This window comes from Lagopus leucura, unplaced genomic scaffold, assembly GCF_019238085.1.
Source record: "Lagopus leucura isolate 7727_CA_CO unplaced genomic scaffold, USGS_WTPT01 Super-Scaffold_760, whole genome shotgun sequence".
Taxonomy (NCBI): Eukaryota; Metazoa; Chordata; class Aves; order Galliformes; family Phasianidae; genus Lagopus; species Lagopus leucura.
In genome coordinates, this window is record NW_024962257.1 from 9,584,943 (window position 1) to 9,606,822 (window position 21,880).

Here is a 21,880-nt window from a genome sequence, read left to right on the forward strand (position 1 = left end):
TGAGGAGATCCAGGGCAGCTATTCCCACATCATTATGTTACAGATGCAGATGACATCAGAACACTGAATGGCAATCTTACAGAGTTACAGCATGGCTGAGGTTGGAGGCACCTTGGGGTCCCTCTGCATCCAGAGCAGGGCCCAGCCCCACGGGCAGGCGGCTTTGGGAGAACTCCAAGGAGGAGACCCCACAGCCTCTGGGCAGCCTGTGCCAGGGCTCCAGCACCACACAGCACAGCAGTGCTGCCTGATGGGCAGAGGGAGCTGCTGTGCTCCGGGTTGTGCCCAGTGCCTCTGCTCCTGGCACTGGGCAGAGCTGCAAGGAGCCTGGCTGTGTCCTCTCTGCACCTCCCTTTGGGTATTTATGGACATGGAAGAGATCCCTCTGAGCCTTCTTCTGCTGAACAGCCCCAGCTCTCTCAGCCTCTCCTCACAGGAGAGGTGCTCCAATCCCCTCAGCACCTCTGTGGGTCCTTAGTTGTACTCTGTCCAGTAGCCCTATAGTTCTTAACACTGAGATCATTCTTTTTTTCTTTTTCTGGCAGTCATAGATCACAAGAATAGGCACTGATGATACCAAGAGCAGAGAGAAATAAAACTTAAAAAACAGAGAAAGAAGAGAGAACCACCAAGCTGAAGCAATGTTATCAGGTAAGGCCATATAATTTCTTGTTCTACGTTGTTAAGAAACTGAAGATCAAACAAAACCTTTTGCTTTAAAAATGACCTCCAGTGCCTGCCATGGAGTATCTATTGGAAGGTGACACTTTTCTGTTCTTGTGATTGGTTCTGTGCCCTGGGAAATGTAAAAATATCACCAAGGTATGCATAAGAAAGAAGTTAATTAGTTTAACTTCCCAATGGGAATACATTAACAATGTAATAAGATGCTCAAAGACTATCTTTATGATTGTACCTGCCAAAGAAGTTGCTGGAAAGATTTCCTTTTTTAATGCAAAAACTTTTATCCTCCATATGGAGATCCAGGTGCTGAGTCTCATCTTTGTGCAGCAGAGGTCGGTACAAGCACTCAGCCTCCACGTCTCAGCAGATGCACCTCCAAGACTGCTCCTGGAAGGATCCTGTATCAGGATCAATATCTATAAACAACTTTCAGCTTAATTCCTCAATGAATCCAAAAAGGAAACATTTCTCAGCAATACACACTGCCTTACAAGGAAGAAAAAATAATGTCTTTGTTTTAACTGCCACTCAGTGCTTTTGTTTTTGAAACTGACTTACGTCCAAGTTCAAATGCCATTTGTCCTGCACAGCCATTGCCCAAAGTGGACAACATAATTAATCATCTATCCTTATGCACTTGTGACTTAAAATGACTTTTAGCTAAATACTCTTACCCTAGCTCTCCCCTTGATTAATCCTGAACCATGTAAGCATGAATTTTATTACTGGCTCTCTCCTTCTGTCAGCTGGAATGTCACGCTGGAATAAAATGACAATAAAATCATAGTATGTTCATTTCCCCACTGCTCTAAAAAATGCCATCTATTTCCTTTCTGAAATACTTTTTAGAATAGATTTTTGGATAACTGTGGTGCCCGGTGTGTTATTTCCTTCTGAACAGTTTTTTTAATATTATACATAAGACATTTGCCCTGTTTAAATACTGAATAATGTAGAATTATATTTACCTACAATAAAAACTTAAATCAACTTTCAGGTTCTTTATAGCTATGTAGACAAGAAAAATCTTCTCCAAAAGCCCCAGTAACCTTAGGATGGTCATTTAAGAGGACGCTGTCTCCTAGGCTATTTATACTTTTATCTGTATCTGATAGGAATCTGTGGGTAGGACACAACCCAGCTTCCATTTCTCTGCTTTATAAAGAACACCAAACAACTACACTTGGCTGACTCTTTTTCTCCAAGAAATGCATTATATAAACCCTAGAGGAACTAAGCCTTTGAGCAGTATAGGCATCAGTGTGTTCATTTATGTCATTCTGGGTTTACAAATGAAAGGGACAGCAAAATCTTCGCTTTTAAATACAAAGGCATGGTGGCAAATTTCCAGGGATTTCAGGAGATCAAGCAGCCCTTTTCAATCCCAGAGCTTTTCAGATTTCTGTAATGTTGTCTTGGCTGATTCAGCATCCTCATTAGTAATTGCTTGCATTAAACAACTATGAAAACATTGGAAGATATCAAGACAAATGCCTGTCAAAATAAAAATTTCGAAATTAAAAATAAAATGAAATTAAAAGCCAGCTGTCACTGCGCATCCCCAAGCTCCCATGTTATTTTGCTGATTCATTTATCAGGTTACACATTAAACAAACATCTTTTTGAAAGGCCTTTCTAGCGCAAAATAAATTGACTTGACACATAAATTGTTCCCATTTTGCAGCTTTTCTGAGAGATTAAATCTTGTTGCCAAAATACCGAGCATTAAAAAAGACAAAAGAAAAGGAAACAACAACAAAAATAACCCAGTGAGGGAGTGAGGAGACAGACTTGCTGCTTTCCAACACCCACGGGTCTGCCCAGGAATTGGGATCTTCAAGCACGCTCACATTTCAAGCTGGAGAAACACTTTTTCTAAGAGAGCAGATCCATTGCAGCGACAACACACTGATTTATGAGCAGCATATACAAAACCAGTGTTTTGGTTTGTTTGGTTGGTTTCTGCAATAAATAGTAACAAGGCGGTGGTCAAGAGTTCCTTTGAAAAATCTTTCCCTTAACTCTCTCACAAGAATTGAAGCTGCAATATGAATTTCTGGTTATCTGACCACTGTTTCACTGTACCAGAAGATCAATGCCACAACTGAAGGAAAAGCCCCCAACAGCAGTCTGCATTTTCTGTTCTGCTGTAACACCATCGACATGACTGCTTGTGCTAAGAAAGTCATTGTAATAATGCAGCTCATTTCCCTGTTGATCTCAGATGGAGCACACTGATCCGTTACATTAAGCACTCTGCATTTGCACCAGCTAGGCCTTAGCACTTTCACAGCACTGTTATATCTTAAATACTATGGCCATGATTTGGGTAACCGTCTTCTAGAAGGAAAACAACTTCATTTGGTACAATGAATGCATTTCTGCTTTTTATTTATTTTGAATAAAAGAGTTTATAATTCTTCAAAACATTCAGCTTTAACTACTTATCACTTATCTATATACTTCAAGTAATTTAATTTGCCAAAATGCTCCCAATGTTCCTGGACTACTGTTTGGTTCTCATAACTTGGTGAGACATCACACTGCATACTGTATATTTCCTATTCCATTTATCCCAATACCTTCATACATACCTGCTCCTTTTCAAGCACTATTTATCATAGATGCTGATATAATCAGTATCTTTTCAAATCAATTCATTCCCTGCTCATTTAGATAAACATATTAATCTATACACGTGAACCACATTAATAAGAATCCTTAATGCTTCCTTCTTGGTTATTAACCAATTATACATTATTGATGCTTTTTCATTCTGCAAAAATTGAAATTACAAACGAGAGTTGTGACAGCCAACTTAACCATCTAGCACCATCTTGAGGTTAAACTGATCTTGACATTCTAAAATAAATGGATGCTGCCTGATCATGACCTAACCAGAATTCTAGAGTATTGTATAGAGCTCTAGACTGTTTTCTAATGGGAATAATAATAATAATAATCAGTTATAAGACAAACATCCTGCAGACGTTTTACTGCTTTCTTGCACTGACTTTAAGATAGTTCTGTAGGCAATTAAGTTGGACTTGTGCTCCAAAGGAAATCTGAGCTACTGCACATTTTTATTTTGAAACCCTGCTACGCAGTGTACTCAGGAGTGACTGAAGTTCTAAGGTTAAGAATGCATTGACAAGTTCTCCCATAAATACCTTCTGTTTCCCTTGAGATTCATTCTGTAGTTTATTTCTGTACAAAAACAAACATTTACCAAGTATGCCTTCTTTTAGAGGATACTGGGCCATCCTGATACAACCATCTAGTAAAATCAATTTCTTTCTAAATGAAAATATCTGGGTATGACAGGGTAGGATATTTCAAAGTTTTGAAGCATAATGAAAATGTCACATCAAGCTACTGAGTTGCATGCTTTTTCTCTGCTCACCTCGTGTTTGAAGCTGATCATGACACTGGAACCGATCTGAAATGATGAGTGTGGCACAATTATGGCTTGAAATGGAAAGGGGAAGAAGGCTGGGATTTCTTCAAAGAAGCCAAGCAATGGGAAGAAAACTGCTGACTTTCTTTGAATAGGTATAGATGTAACAAAGTTTCCAATTTTATGAAAATATGTATGTGCAACCCTTCCCATTCATGTTAATTGAGGGGCTGAGATATAAATTGGTTGTATGCTCATTTAAAACTGATTTGATCATGAGCTCTGTGCTACTCAGCTGAGCAACCTAATGAAGCTGATGGGCCTGTCACAACAATTTGGGTAAATACAGCCCCAGTTTAATAAGCATCTTATATGGCAATATTCACTCATACAGTCTTTGCTGTGTCCACAGTGGCGTGTTGCTAATCGTGTTTAGAGACTCAGCATCAAAAAAACAGTCAATATTTTCATTAAGCTGAGCATTCAGGAAAACTACAGAATCTAAACTAGCTTGCCCCTATTAAGGTCACTGGAACATTTAGGACTCAGAAGAGTGTGAAAAAAAATATATGATTTTCATAATGCTTGGTATTGGTACTTCATACACTTTCTTGTTCTGCCTCAAAATTTGCCAGCAATTGCAGAGTGAGGAAAAAGTGTGATGTGAAATTCACTTGCCCTTCTTAAAGCATCCACATAATGCTCAGTTCTGCAGACAAGTGACATCTCACTGAACACAGAAAAACCTAATCACATGTGAACTCATACATCATCATGTACTCACAGCACATCAACCTCCTAAATGTAATTGTTGTACTTTTTCCTTCATAGCTCTGTGAAAGTACCTATCATCTGCAGGGACACACAGTTAAGACTGGAATGCTGATCTTGCCAAAACACTCCAACTTCCAACAGTATGGCGTGTGTTTCACATCAGTTTAATGTGAGTTTTAACTGGACTTTTTCCACAGCAAAGATAATTGCTTTTTGTAAATGAATTACAGCCACTGTCAGCGACAAGGAATTGATTTAAAGTCAATGTTGATGGTAACAGCTGTATAACAGAAAGATAAATGCAAAGCAAATGCATAACAAATATACACCATAAACAATAACTGATATGGGTACCCATCAGATGATCCCTTCTAGGGAATTCCAACCTTGGAAGCAAGACATCTTTTTCTGTAGACAGCAGATAAGTAAGGCAAGGGAAGCAGAAATTGTATCTGCTGCCCACTTCCACAGGTTCTGGAAGTCCCACCAGGATTGGTGACAGTGCAGAGAAAACTGAGCAGGCTGCCACTGCCTTTTATATATCATAGCAAGATATGCAATCTGCAGGACAAAAACAAAGACTTTCAAAGAAAACACAACTCTTATTTATCTCCATAAAATCACTGAGAAAGTGCCCCAGACACTACTCTTGTGACTGGGAAAATCAATGCAGAGTTAGACACAACCCCAAGGCAGTCCTCCCTCCCTTCTCCCAGTACAGTAAAACAGCTACTAGGTTTAAAGGAGCAGCAGATATGAGGCAAGATTAACTGAATGGCACCAAACATTCCCCTATCCATGGATTTGTCAAAGTATCTGCAGCAGCACTCCAAACTTGCAAGGGACAGTATTAAGGGAAATTCCATACATGAAAACCTCTTTCCAAAGCAGCTTTTCAAAACTTTATGTAAATAATAAGCAAAGGTATAAATGCAGTGACATATTCTGTCTGTAATTGCCTTTCCTGTTAATTTACGCCACACTCAGAGGGCATGGAAGGAGAATGTGGCAATACTCCAGATAGTAGCAGGTCTAAAACTTCAGACTGAAATGTGGATCTGGATCTCTACACAGTCCCTCCTGCAACTTATGGCTTGAAAGATAACATTGTCTAGAAACGAGATCTATTTCTGGTTCTGCTCCGATCTCCTTTTAACTCCTACACACCGCCTGGCTCCCTCCCTCTTCTATCACATCAATAAAGGCTGTGTATCTTCCAGAGCACCAGCAGTGATTGCATACAACGCTGGAGAACAAACAGGACCTGGCCTCCTGAATCACACAGATACTTGGACTAGTTTGTCACAACCCCCACATATTCAGACCTGTTTTTCTGACTGCATCATAGAATGGTTTGAGTTGAAAGAGACCCTTTAAAGGTCATCTAGCCCAACTCCGCTGCAGTGAACAGGGACACCTACAGCTCAGGTTGCACACAGCCCTGTCCAACCTGACCTTGAGCATCTCCAGGGATGGGACGTCTACCCTTCTCTGGGCAACCTGTGCCAGTGCTTCTCCAACCTTATAGTAAAACATTTTTTTCTTATATCCAATCTGAATCTCCCCGCTATTAGACTGAAACCATTTCCCCTTGTCCTGTCACAACAGACTCTGCTAAAGAGTCCATCCCTTCCATCTTATAGCCTCACTTTAGATACCGAAAGGCCGCTCTCAGGTCTCCCCGGAGCTTCTCTTCTCCAGGCTGAACAGCCCCAGCTCTCAGCCTCAGTGCCTCCTTATCCCACCAATGCTGTAGCTTATGCCTGAAGAAGCTAAGGAGAGCACAGACACAGACAGAGACCAGCCCAAATCACAGCGTTACTGCGCTTTACTTGACATTTGTTACCTATTGACATTTCTTGGTTATGTCCATGCCATTCTAATTCTTTACTAATTGCTCAAATTAGACTTCGAAGATGGAAATTAGTTCTCCTTTCCAATTAGTCTTGTTTCTTCAATGCACTTGACATCCAAAACACCAGCCTGGCTGAGTGCTTTAATTCTAAACCATGCCTAATCAGCGCTGTTATGCAAACAGCCATTCTCAAAACAACAAAAAGTTACATGAGACAATAGAAGCTTGCAGCACCCCGGCCAGTAGGGTAAAATGCTATCTAGCCTTTGTTGAGATAATTGATTTGATGCTATTATGTTTGCTAAAAGGCAAATGCACCCTTTTACATTGCAGTTTGTCTCTGAATAGGTTACTTCATTTCGCTGAAAGCTTTAGACCGCCTATATTTAGCAAAACAAAAGAAAACGTGTAGGTCAGCTCAAATGCAGGGAACAAAAGGGCAGCATTCAAAGGCAGCTACAAGAAAGAGTTCTCACTGCAACGTGCAGCCGGCTTCAAGGAGTGGTGCAGCGGTAACTGAACTCTAACTGGGCTAATGTCTTGTTTGAGCTGGTGGCGATCACACATCGTGGCAGGACAGTCTGCAGAAAGCCAAGGGTTTATACCAGTGCAGAGGCACCAGATCTGTGAGATGTTTTTCCAGGATTTTTTTTTCCCTTCATTAGTTTTTGATCATCGGTGCCTGGCCACCGCTGGAGCTGAGATGCCAGCTTAATCTGCTACAAGACAGTGTGGCAAGGTTGGCATCAATGGGGAGGCTTACAGCATGTTTCCTGCATATGGTACACCGTTCAGTTCCCTGAAAGTTACAGTCCATCAGCCTAATTTAAACATTTGGTTTTTACACAAGGATACCTGACAGAGTTGCAAGATGCATATGATACACAAAAGTCAGATTAGATGATCCAAGTGCTTTTCCGAGGTCTTGAACTCACCCAGATCAAAGGAGTTCTAATGATTTCTTAAGTGTTTAGAGATTTTTATGATACATAAAGACAGAAATGTCACCTGTCGAATACATTGGCTGAAGTAGTGCATGCAAAAATAATAATAATAATAATATTAAAAAAAAAAAAACCCACAACAACAAAATACAAAACACAAGAGAAATAGATCTAAGTCTGTTGTCATGACACATCTCAAGAAGAATCTCTACTACAGTGAGATCCTCTCTGACAAAGGTCACATTTCCAGACTGCTCCTTCAGCTTGCACATTTGAGAGCAGCATTCAACTGGAAAGTTACAGAACTGAAGGATCTGTATGCACCACTCCACCAGTTACAAATGCACAGCCACATCTGCAGAAGATTGCTTCTAATTAATGCATATTAATAACAACATTACATTTAGCCACATTGATTCAAGATAGCATCCCTATTCAGATATTTCACATTTCGTTGTTAAAGTTGGTCATGGGGTTTTTTTTTTTGGAACTATGTCCAAAATGCTGCTGCAGAAGTGGATAAGCTGGGTCTGATCTGGAGCCCAACGCAAATCATGACTTCCAGCAGACAGCAGCTCAGACCTTATCATCATTTGACATGTCAGATGAAAGTCCAATATTTTATATGAATCTGTAGTAATCAACACTATATGAGGAACAGCAGTCAAGGAGCCCAGATTTTGTTTTATGCTATCTGCAACAAATGTCCTGCCCCAGCACCATTTCAGGATTGCAGTGCAGAGCAATTGGGAGCAACAACAGACCTTTGGGAGGATATCTGCAAGGACTCTCCTCCTCCTAATATCCCCTACAAATGACTGTTCAGTCCTGCCTAGCTGGTACCTAATTGGATATTTGTAGCTAATGAGTATTTTTCTTGCTGACATTACGCTTTTCCACCTCTCACTAAAACTATAACCTTCATAATCTTCAGCTGAAGCCTCTGAGGTGAAGAGCACGCAAGCCGAGGATCAGCTGAGTGTTCCCCTGAAGGAAGCTCTCATTAGCATTGCGCCAAGAACAGCAAGCTAATCACATAGCCATTAATATCACTGAAAGCCCCCTGCCAATTAATTTCATGGAAAGAGATGTATCTTGTGTGCTAACAAAATGCATCAGCTGAAAATATCAGGCTCTTCTGAGAGACAGCATCAAAGGGTGCTTTTCAAATGCCAATTGTTTTCAACGCTCAACTTGAAACAAGTGACAGAGCAGTAGGTATTGTACAACAGGCTTCATGGTTGCCATGAAAACCAAAAGTTTCAGGAATCTTAGCTATCATTAAGATCCTCACTGGCACACTGAATCTCAGTAGTCGCAGGGTACAAAACAGGAACCCCAGTGGGACCATCTACCCAGCAATGTCAGTGTAGCTGTGTAGGAGGACGGTATTTTGAGTGGAGTTCATGGTAAATCTAGGAGCCTAATAAGGCCTAAAAAATGTGTATCATCTATCCTTCATGGGCAAGACTAATATTGTCTGATGATCGTTCCTAAAATGGGTTATGAATTCTGGAATTTAAAAAAGGTTGTGAAAAGCAATAACACAACAAAATACTTCAGAGCGAGCATATCAAATTAATGTCTGATAATCTCTCCCTGGTGCAGCCACAAGATTTTATTTTTAAGTTGCATTTTTAAAATGTCTCCTGCAAAGAATAAAAGCAGTCAGGATATGATAATATCAAGCAGCCCACCAACTGCAAAAAAAAATCCTTGTCCAGATTTGGAAAAGAAAGAAAAATGATATTTTCAGACCAGGATGCCTTTTAAAACGATAACATGAAGAGAAAAAAAATAGGGACTACAGTAGGAGTGGTGCTGAACCGAGCAGCTCCTCCAAACCACCTCAGATAACCTTCTGGCATCCCAGAAATGCATCCCCATTCTTTACTGGCCTGTGCAGTGCGACACTAAATGTGTTCCCATATGTAAACCATGGCATCTGGCTTCGATACAGAGAGAAATGAAAAATACGTGTTTCTGAGCTTCAAATGTTTCTGCTGCATTGGGAGATAGATAGCACCATTTCCTGGCTACAAAGGGATATAATTTTCTGGGGATATGACTTCTTATTTTCTCTATGAGTAAACAGTATTTCCTGTCTGTACTGGTTTTCCTTTGGCAAAGCATTGGGAGAGAGCATTCAAAGCTTAAATTTCATAATTCTAAGGGCACTGTAAATAAATTTTTAAACAACAGTCTGTGAAGTCTGAGGATGGCTGACCAAGCTGGAATCTGGTTTAACCTGAAGAGTTTGATTTCTTCCAGAACTGCTGCCTTAAAAGGATCAGAACATTTCCAACAGTCCTTCCCACCTGTGAAATGCTAACAATGTACTGCAGGTTTTAGGCTGTGCACTTCACTGTAGTTTCCTATTGAAAATCTAGCTTATCTTCTGCCTGACATTTATTAGATGTAAGCTACTGTTTCTCATCCTCATCAAGTACAAGAGGTATTAAGATATTGCATTACAGAACAACCACAGAAATAGATTCTACATCCACTTCATAAGCAGAAATTAGAGATTTTCAAAACATATTACTTGCATTTGCAAATATCAGCAAAAGTCTAAATACTATTTTTCAGTGAACCAGAGAAAACCAGAGAAAGGTATAAATGGTCTTGAATGGTCATGGTCAGTGTGATAACAGATACATCATGCAAAAGGGTATAAATGTCTTCTTTTTTTTTTCCAGACCATGAAGGCAGAGGATGAAGAGGATGCCTGTGCTCTTAATATCAATTTGTAGTTTCTACTGATAGAAAAATGTTGTGTTAACATTCAGGGCTACAATATGAAAGGCGTACCTTAAAAGACTGGTGGTATTCTGGAGGACAATTTCCTATATGAAAAGGTTTGCATCGATGTTTTGGGAAATCTATATTAAGCGTTACCTTGAGAGATAAAGACTAATTCCCCCTTCAGCTTAAAAATTGTGATAGCTGAGTTAAAACCAATCATCCTGCTGCATTTTTATGTGCAAGCAATATAAAGTCTGAACCACTGTGCTTTTAAAGAACCAATTCAATAAAGCTAAAAACAATTACAAAGAAGATTGATTGCTGGAAAGAATTCAACAGAAAAGTATGAGTAAGAACAGGTTATAGTGTTATTATTTATCCAAGTGCTACAAAGCAGTAATCAAGGAAACCTACTAATTTTTAGAGTCATTGTAGAGATGAAAGAATCTGTGCAGTAATATGAATAGAATACTTAAACTACAAAAACATAGTAGAACATATAAATTAAGAGGTAGAAAATTGAAAGAGGGGCAGTTAAGCACAGCTAAGAATAATAAGAGCTTTTAGAAACATATGGAGCAACAAAAACAATGCTAAGTCTTTTACTTCAATATTTCAAATGTAAATAGCTTCTAAAAAAACTCAGCCTTTGTTCAAAATTGTCATTATTTATTTAAGGGACTGAATTCAGTGTTTTAGTTATTAGAAGTTCTACACTGAGAGAGCAGGTGAATACTCAACACTTCTGATAATAAGGCCATTAGTTCTGGGGATTGAGGACAGCTAGTGCAGTATTCCAAAATAATGTGCCTAGAAAAGTAAGATTCTTGCCTTCATTCCTACTCTCCTATGCATCTTTAAAACATGCCCCACACACACCAAGTTCAGCTGCTCACTTTTAAAACTCATAACCACTTGTGGTGGTTTAACAACAATGGGCAGCCAAGCACCACACAGCAGCTCTCCCACTCCCTCTTCTCAGAAGAAGGGAGAAGATATGGTGAAAAAACAGCTTGTGGGTGAAGATAAGGACAGGGAGAAGGGTCACCAATTAAAATCACAGGCAGACTGCAATAAGGGAGATTAATGGAATGTCTATTGCTTATACACCAGAGCAGTGTGAACTAAAAGCAAATAAAAAAAAACACCTTTCTCACCATTTACTCTTCTCCACTTCCTTCATCCAAGCAGCAAGAACGTGGAATGGGGGTTGCCATCAGTCCATAGCACTTCGTCTCTGCTGCTCCTTCATGGTCACTCTCTGCCACTGCTCCAGCATGGGATTCATCCCACAGGATGCCATCCTTCCCTAACTGATCCTGTGTGGCATTTCTACAGGCTGCAGCTCTTCAAGAACTGCTCCAGTGTGACATGGGGCAGCACTGGGCTCTGCTCACAGAGGCCGCCCCTGCAGCCCTCCATCACCAAGAGCTTACCATAGAAACCCAATACATCATGGTTTCAAGACACTGAGGAGACAATGCAACATAACAATTTTGTTGCCATTTTAGTATTATTTTGTTGATGATGGATTATTACTATTACTGATTCTTCATTTGTCTCTCTTCCATGATATCACTCAGTGCTATGAGAATAGGATTTATCAGTCTAACTGATGTAACTTGCTTTGGAGAAGGAGAGAATTTATTCTCTGGAATTAGAGGCTGTCAAGGAATGTGAGAGAGGAACTGTGAAAATAAAAGCAATCACTAAAAAGTCTGTTTTTACCAAGAAACATAACTGTGCAATCTCCTCAGTGGTGTTATTGCTTTCTCTTAGGTAAATTGTTTTACAACAGGCAGTGATTTTTTTTAATTTTTTTTTTTCCAATCCTGTAAGCAAACAGCAACTACAAACAAAATTGCCCCCTGGGAAAAGAAATCCGAGAATAACAAATTCAAATGAGATGGGAGATGTGACAGCAATTCTCAGTGCAGGTTAGGCAATTATGAGACAAGGAACATAAAAAGTTTCAGAAAGGGTATTTCCCTTTTTCTTATTTCCTGCTTTAGCTGGTTACTGCTTGAGCCTTTGCATTACTGAACTCAGTTTAATTACTAACATATATTTTGAGGTGCAGAGCTCTCCACAGGAGATATTTGCTCCCTTTGCAAGGCACTCTGGAGACTTATAAGTGCAAGTACTATTATCAGTGTTTTTCTCTAGATACCCAATGAAGGAATGAGACAATACAGAAACATTGACATGGCATCAACACCTTCTCTCAATTTATAATAGTCTGTTATCTATTAACTTTGGTATGCAAACAACAAGCCACAATACTCTTCCTCAGGAAGTTCAGTAGGTGGAGAAAATGCTCACATCTGGCAAAATATTTGTTTGCAATTACATTCTTCAGGAGATAGGAGCATACAACAGAGCCATGGTCCTTCAACTATATATGATTAAACTGCATGGTTTTCAAAGCGTCTTCCCCATGGGAAAGAAGACCTTGTATCATAACCACCACATTTTCTCTGTTTTCCTCTAGCTTTTACGCAAACTCAAGTCTAATCTCAGCTCTAGACTACATATACAAATTATTCATTTCCTTTGTCAAAGAGCTGTGAACAATTCAAGTAAAAACTACTTTTAATTGTCCCGTACTTTATCCAAAGCACAAAGGAAAAGGTCAGAGTTTTATGAATACATTTTCCTTCTATTATTTTGGAAATGTACCCATTTCGGACATTTGAGAACATAAATTCTCTTCAGATGAACAAAATCAGGTGTGGGAAGGGCTTAAAAAGCAACAACCACATTGCCGTGCAGCTATTCATGGCATTGTCAGTGAGGAACAAATATCAGCCTTGCCAGCCCAGGAAATATTGCACAGTTGCAATTTTGGCAGCTCTCACTCTCCAGTTAAGCCTTTAAAAGCAAACTGAACAGAAGGTAAAATACGGCAAAGCATGTGCAATTTATTGAAATGACATAACTGGCAAACTCTCCTTCAGAACAACATGGCAAAATATTCCAAACCTGATACAAAAAGGCCTTTCAGCCAGAATGAGTATGGCCTGAAGAGATGGCAACAAAGCAATGGAGAGATATAGCTAACTATTAGCTCCTTAAGTAGGCCTAGAACACTCTTAAAAGCCAACTCAGGACAATCTTTGTATTCCTCCAGCAAATGAACCTTCTGCATTTCCTGCAGAGCATCATTCTCAAAATACCCAAGGGGCTTTGGCTGCCTTTACCATGAATGGTGAAGAATTGTGATTTCTGTGTAGAACAGTAAGTAGAGTTTGGTTTTGCTACTCAGCTACTTGATGACTCTTCTGATCTCTCCTTCAGACCACAAAGAGTTGGTTCTTTGGAAGTTGTAACACTTAAAGAAGTCCGTATCATTACTGCCACTGTAGTTAAAGCTGAGGCAAACTCCTCTTTTTTCATGCTTTAAGCTTTTTTTCCTAAAGGACAAAGCAGAGGACTCTTTTGTTTTAATAACTAACAGATTAATACTGGTGTTCAAAAGCAGTGTTTCCTGGGCGAAGCAATACATCTTAATAAACTACCTGGTACCACAGGAGAAAAGGAAACGGGCTGTCATGAGCACAAAAGGGAAACAATGAAAAGATGGGGAAAGTTGTCCAGTTTTCAAATATATGAGCAACTTCTTTCTACATGCTTTTTTTTCTTTTGTAACCTTAAATACTCACAAATGGAACAATACTTTCCTGTGTATTTATTCTCAATGTTTTGAACATTAGGATATGCTTTTTTCTAACTTAATCAGTTAAATGTTGCTAAGGCATTTTGGAAAACAGGGTGAGATCTAAATCATCTACTTCAATCTGTTTAAATGCATGCATATATATATATACATATACCTACATATATACATATTTGCACCAACATTGCACAAAGTTTTTAAGATAACCTAAACATATTAGATGTTTAAACCTCATTAGTTCCAACTTGCTCAGGCACTTTCTAAAATCCCACAAGATGTTCACATCTATCATGAGATGAATAAATAATTTTTGGCAGGCTGTTCCTTAACTGAATTTGAAAATTTCCACAGGAGTAATTTTAGTCTCTGTAGACCAAAATAGTTTAAAAAAAAAAAAAAAAGCCTGAAAAACTAGGTTGCTAGAGTTGCCAGTCAGTATCACTATCTATGACAGGCCTTATTCTCCCCTTGAATCCTTCAGTCTCTTGCATTGTCCAACACAAGTTGGAGGGTAGAGGGAAGATATAAACTTCTGCTCTTATTTTTTAGCAAGAAGAAATAAATGATGAAAATAATATAATATAATTTTAATTCTCTGGAACACTGACAGCTTGATGTTCCTTTTCTTGAACTATCATCTGTTGTAACAAAAAATTTGCTGCATTCTGACAAGAATGACAAGAAGGGGTGGAGCCACCTACATCTGGAGGTCTATGACCAAAAGCTGTTCAGAAAGTCACACTGAGGTATGTCTCTGTATTTATCTCACCCGTACCCAGTAACACTGCTTACTACAGGTTGGACACAACCTTCTCAAAGGAGTCTGGTTCAGGATGCATACAAATTTCCCCAGAGTTGTTTTGTGAAGTTTCAAGTCACTTCAGTGAGTTGAATGGTTCTTGAGTCCACAGTGCTTTATTTAACATTTTTCATTTGGGACTGCCTTTAAAGAGAAGGGATGATATGACTTACTATTCTAGCAAAAAGGTGGGGGGGAAAGCAAGTATTTAAAAGCAAGAAATGTGTATCATTTACTGGAAATAATTCTGCTAGAGACAGCAGAATTGAAGAATCAAAATCTCTATTTTATTGTGGGTTTGGATGCTGACAGGAAAGAGAGGCAAAGCACCATGAAATACATAAAACAACAATTAGATTACAGAGGCATAAATTTATCTCTCTGGACCTCATCATATAGTTCAAGATTGCATATGGACAGATTTGAGTGGATGAGCTCCATAGGAATTAATGGTAAGTGCCAAAAGGCAATCAGATGCCTTCCATTTAATACTGTATTCTATAATGCTTTATAGAAAAAATTTAATTAATCGTAAAAAGCAGTCAGAAAATTAAGCTTACTAGTATGTGATGATTAGTAAAATCCAGAACAATCTGTATGCTGTAACCCTACTCAGCAAAAACTCACCACCACAAAAATTTACCCTCTTTCTTAGCAAGACTAACATAACAGCCTAACAAAAGAGTTGTATCATATAGGTAAATCCAAAATATGCTCTACACCACTACGTATACATGTTCATACAACAATCTTGTGCTTCAATTTCAAAGCATGATTAATCATATTTATTACAGAATTGCTGATCATTAGGTGGGATAAACTACAGTAGACACTGTGCAAATGTCTTATAGATCATGCTCTGGAGAGTTACAACTGATGCATGGTCAAAGCAATTGATTAACACTAAAGGAAAAGTACAATGGACTCATAGATTTGGAAGTTAATTCTGTGTGATCCATACTTTGTATAGTTTGTAAGTATTCCTATTTAATTTATATAGGGACTGCCTACCAGATGTTCAACTGCAGAGACCACAGGCTTATTTTTCTTTCAAAAACAAAACAAAACATTTCACTCTGATATTGATCCTCTTCCCCAGTGTATTCTTATGACATTGACCTACAAAAATACTCTTGGACTCTGTTTGCTCTGAGCAGTCTCTGCTGGTCAGGGTATGAATTCCTGTTCCCACTGGCATGCTTACCTTTTTTCCTTGCAGAACAATTTCTTCCAGCTCCTACTACAACTGGGAAGAATTCTTATGCTTAATAAAGAGCTTCATGATCCCTAATGCTTTCAACTCCTACATTTAAAAAGTCTTTCTGAGACAGATATAAAAATACAGGATTGGTATTATGCTTATCTCAGATATATAACAATGCTTCTGTTAATTCACTAATTTGCATTATGATTATCGCAATAAAGATTAGCCAAAGCTCAGGTTTGGATTCAGAATGAATAATACCAGAAAGCTCTAAAGACCTCAACATATCATACTGGGTTTTTTGCAAGAGATCAGCCTCTGGTATAATTCTTCCACCATTTTGAGTTAAATTGTCATAAGAGCAACTCTTCATAAACTATTCCAGCTAAATCTGAAATGAAGTTCAGAAACAGATCCTTAGACCATCTAACTTTAGAAATCACATGAAACTGAACACTAACCAGTCAAACCTAACCTAAACATCTGTAATCAAAGCTAGTTGGCAAACAATATACTGTTTGAAGTAGTACTTTTTCGACTTTAACTGATACCATCTAATTCAAAAGGCTGGAAAAAATTATTAACAAGATCTCTATGCTTCTAAATTGATATCTGCTCTGCAGTTTTCAGTTCATTTATCTGTGATGCTCACATCTAGTTTTATATCTAAATGACAGCAAAAGAAATATATTTTAAATAAAGTATATTCCATAGATATTGTGAACCAGTAATTTAAACATGAAGTATAAGTACACAGTATTTTCCTTGATGTTTCACCTCTTCTAAGGCCTCGTAGCTGAAGGAAGGAAAGCTGCAGGTTTCTTCCTGCCTCGCTGAGCTATGATACAATAAGGGAAGAAATTGCAGTTCCTGTCTCCTTAATGTTTCCTTGAACTCATAAAATTAGTGTTTCTGTGAATATTCCTGAACTGGTATACAAATTATGTATACCAGCCATAAATTCTACACGTTTTCCTATGGTAAGCTCATAAAATCCTACTGATTTTGCTCATGGTATTAATAGCAAAGCTTGATTTTTTTATTTTTGTATTTTGTCTCAAGACTTAGAATAAGTCAAAACCAAGAAGAAAAACTAGCGTTTTTTGTTGTTTTGTTCTCTCTCTCAGCACAACTCCATTTTACTGGAGCCTTAGGCATGCTGCAGCAGAAAACGATGAAACATTTGTAGGAAATCAAAACAATTCATCAGTGATTTCAAGTACATTTGAAAGTTTCCTTTTGTTCAGGAAACTCTCTAGGTAGGATTTTTCTAATCCAGAAAGCTGCTTTATGTCATGTCACATCTGCTTTTCTCTGTTCTTTCTCTCTGCCCCCCAGACTATTCATCTGCTATGTAATAGATTATTTGAGGGCACTGCATCCATCACAGATTGCTGCCATCCCACAGTCCAGGCAAAAATATATGTCATGATGATTTTATTCAAATGCTTATTGCTGTACTGATAAAAAGCAGTGAAGCAGCCTTTTCTCATACATCCTCCACATGAAAGAACATAGGCTTGACCTGTTATCAGTTAGAATAACTGAAAAAGCAATGACAAATCAATGCATGGATGTAATTCTAACTAGAATTTCTTTTCTGACAGGGAAAGGTTATTCTAGATTACTAAAACATTATAACAGAATATATAACAGAAAGGGTTCTTTATGTTAGAAACTCAGATGAAGAACACAAGAATAACATCCACTGTAATAAGTCATAAAGTAGAAAAATTTAAAAGGAACGAGGCCTCGTCTTTCCCCATATGCATGTAATTTTCCATACCACTACTTTTTATGACTCTAAGATCAACATAGGTAGTGTGGCTACAAGTCAAGACTGGTAATCAGGCTTGTTTAATGTCATTAGTTCAGCAGTGAAAGATAAATTCATTGGGAGAACATCTTATATGAATACATACATAAATTTTTATACAAATACAACAGATGTTAGCTTTGCCTTTTGATCTTCTAATTCCTGTATTGCTTTGTCATTACTACTGCTTAAATACAATTGATATAATTTTTAAAAACTTGTACTGATAGTAAAAGACATAAACCAGCATAAGAATGTAGAATCTTGCAGGCAGATAACTAAAGAAAATTCAAGACTTTTTTGTACTGGTTAGAGCAACTTCACTCCAGTCAACTGAAAACAGTGATCTTTTTAAATGTCTGGCCTGTATTCATATGAAAAACAGGAGTCCTTCTGCATATTCACATACTGTTGTCAAGAAGAGACAAAAACACATACATGGGATAGAAGTAGGCTGTAAAATGATGAGGTAGTTCAACATGTGTCAGATGAAGTACAATTAAGCACCGTTAAAATGTTCTCTGGGCTCAATACCTTATGAAGATTCTAATTTGGATAGAATGCATCTGCTGTCAAGTCATTGTGGATGGCAACGTCCACTATGAAGGTTGGGGCACAATGGCAAACTCAGTGATGCTGACTGGAAGTGAGGTATTGTCTAATAGCTAAACTAGAATCCTAACGGAAAGCCCTTTAACTACCATAAGGATGGACTCTTACTTCTTCCATTCTTTAGTTTTATGCTGCACTAGTCACTGTCCTAATTGACCAAATGATCATCCAGTATCAACTGAACGTGATCACAGAAGTCCCAGTATATAAAAATGCATGAGACCTTAACAACTGTAAAAAAAAAAAAAAAAAAAAAAAGTACTGTAAATAATGAATTAATTGAAAAACAAAGCAATTTGAACATAATTCACTGAAATCAATCTTAAGACAAAAAAAAAAACAAAAAACCAAAAAAACAACAAAAAAAAACAACCAAGAAGATTTGCTAAGGCGTAGAGATTCTATACTGACCATATTGCTAGGATAAGATATTACATTTTTGCAAGGGGTGAAGATGAATCATTCTCTCCCGTGCATGTATTTATATTAACTCACAAACCTATAATACACAGTTAAGGACAAGGTTATGCTAGAGCATTCGTTTGATTTGGTCCACTGGCCAAGCATAAACAGGGTGTAAATCTCGTCAAAACACAGAGAATCACAGAGCAGCTGAAGCTGGCAGGCTCCTCTGGAGATTGAGTCCCCTCCTGCCCAAGCAAGATGAATGAAAACAGGTTGCCCTGGGCCACATCAAGGTTGGCATGCTTACTCTGCTCAATATAACACCAATACAAGTCCTCTCAATTTCAGACCATTTGATATTCAAATGAGTAGTCCAGAATAATATATCTTGTACAATATGAATTAAAAGAAAAATCTCTGAGTGATGCAACTTTTCCACCTCCATCACTCAGAGGAACTTCAGAACTTGCATGTCAGAGTTTAAATACACATATTGGCTTCCAGTATTTTTGTCACAGAAAATTGCTTGGGTTAGCAAACATGACTTTCAGAATTGAAAACACACTGTTAAAAAATGAAAGAGAAATTTCTCTAAGCATTTAAAGGACAATGATGAGCAACTTTGGATTGTTGTTCTGACAGTTCTTCATGCTCCATGTTCCAGACTGGACCGTCACAGGTGCAAAGGCAAGTTCCCCAAGTGCAGCATAGCCAGGACTTGACACACACTCACAAAAACAGAACATCCGGATAATAACACAGCTGGCATTTCGAGATGAAAAAAACCTATGCAGGTTTTCAGATGGCAGATGCTGACTGCGAAGTTTATAAATCAACATCTAACAAACATACATACTGCAGAATCCTTGAATTTCACCTAATCGTTTTTTCTCATAAAACTACTTTGGCTAAATCTAGGGGGACAGCTGGGGCTGCTACCACTACAGTGAAGTGTTGCATTTTCTCTGAAAATGTGAGGCATTCGTGAAACTGATACAGCACGAGAAACAGTTCAGGATGACTAACTCTAGTAGCAGCATCAACTCAATCAGAATTTTGTTAGTCAAAAGCAACAGAACATAGTCCAGACACCACCTCTGCTCTCTAGAGTTCCTGTTCAGCTCATCAAGAGGCTTGCACATGTATTTATGGAATGCAATGAGACAAATCCTGCTGCCCTTTTTCTAGATCAAGGGTCAGCTACTGATTTGCACCAGATCAGCTGATGCCAGATTGGATCTCTTTCAGCTGACTTCAGACTACCTTTACCTAACTCTTGAGTAGACTGACAAATTCAGCAAAAACAGGCAGCTAATTGCTTTGATGGGAAGTGATACAGCCCAGGTAGATGTAGAAACCAGATAGGTGCATCTGCCCAATTCTGATGCAAGGAGCTGTCTTAGACTTACACATTTAGCATTAAAATCACAGTTTAGGCATGGATTTTTTTTATTATTTTTGTAAGTAATGAAGGAATTGTACCATTTCCTGTATTTGACATGTTGATGTCCCATCCTCCCTCATTGCTTCCATCCTCAGAAACTCACACATCTCGTTTATTATACAAACAGAGAAGGACAGAAAAGTCATTTGGTGTTATAATCATATAAATGTGTCACTAGCTCTGAAGAAGAATGCCTGACTGAAGGCCAAGAATGCCTCTGCTTCCAGGGATGATGAGGTACTTTGCTTTTAACAACTACTTTAGAGTCTTTTGAAATGACTGGGACGATTACAGTTCTGGCAAGCACTCCACAATTGCTTGCCATCAACAGTTTGACACCAGCACAGTGGCCTTCATACTTCCATGATCTTAGTGATTATTCACGTACAGATGAGATGTTGCTTGGTTAATTACAGAACAGACAGAGCCAAGAAAAGGAAGAAAGATTTCCTGGCATGGCTTAATATAGAAGATATGGCACATGTGACACGTGTAGGGGTTTGGTGGTCCTCTCTCTTCCTATCACCTGTTTATGGCTCAGGTACTGGGATGAGAGTTATTACCAACGCAACAATCCTTATGTGCGTACACACCGCTGTCATCCTGTGCTACTACGTTATGGGTAGTGTTAATGCACTTGCATTAACATCACTTAAAAGTTGCAAGTTTTCTAAAGTGGATCCTGAAATAACAATCTGAATCTCAGTCTGAAAACACATCCACACTCTGGAAAGCCAAAATTGCTGGTTACCCAGCGTTGAATTCAGGCAACATTGCAGAAGGATACCTGAGGTATACCTGACTACCCTCAGCTATGGTCTTTCCTGCTTCTGCCAGCATCCACACACACCAATCCATAACAGAGAGGAGGGTTCTGCTGAGGAGCCACTGAAAGGGCTGAGGGCTGCTGCAGGCGACCATGTGCTCCTGTGATGTAAAGCCTTTCAGCCACTGGGATGTGCATCTGCCCTCAAGTATTCAGTCCTGTTTGCTGTCACAAGTGGTTCGTCTGAACACATCTGGATCAACTGCTACAGAAGTGAGCAAGAACACAGCAATTTGATTTTAACTATGGAAAAGCCCCACTGAGTATTTCTCCTGAGTGCACGGGACTAAGTTTATATGCTTTAGGGATGAGTCATTTGTGTGGCTTTGCTCTTACCAGGTCCTTCAGACTCTTCCTTTAGGATACGATGCTCATTTCACCTTCTAGAAGTTACTCCAGAGAGTCAAGCCAGTAACCTCTATGTGCCCCAATCTTGTCTTCCATACATGCAGTGCAACCTCAAAATGCAGCTCCTGGGTGCACTGAGAGATTTATGCAGTTAATACAAATGCACTTTCTGTTGGGAAAAACAAAACCAAACCAGAAACACACACACAAGAGAAGCGGCAACAGTGGCAATAACACCAAATTTGAGTCTGTGGGGAGTCTGAAAAGGCACTTCTACATGTTTATACTTTGAATAATTCAGGGTGCTATACAAGCTGCCTCTATAACACTAGGACATTGGGTTGTTAACAT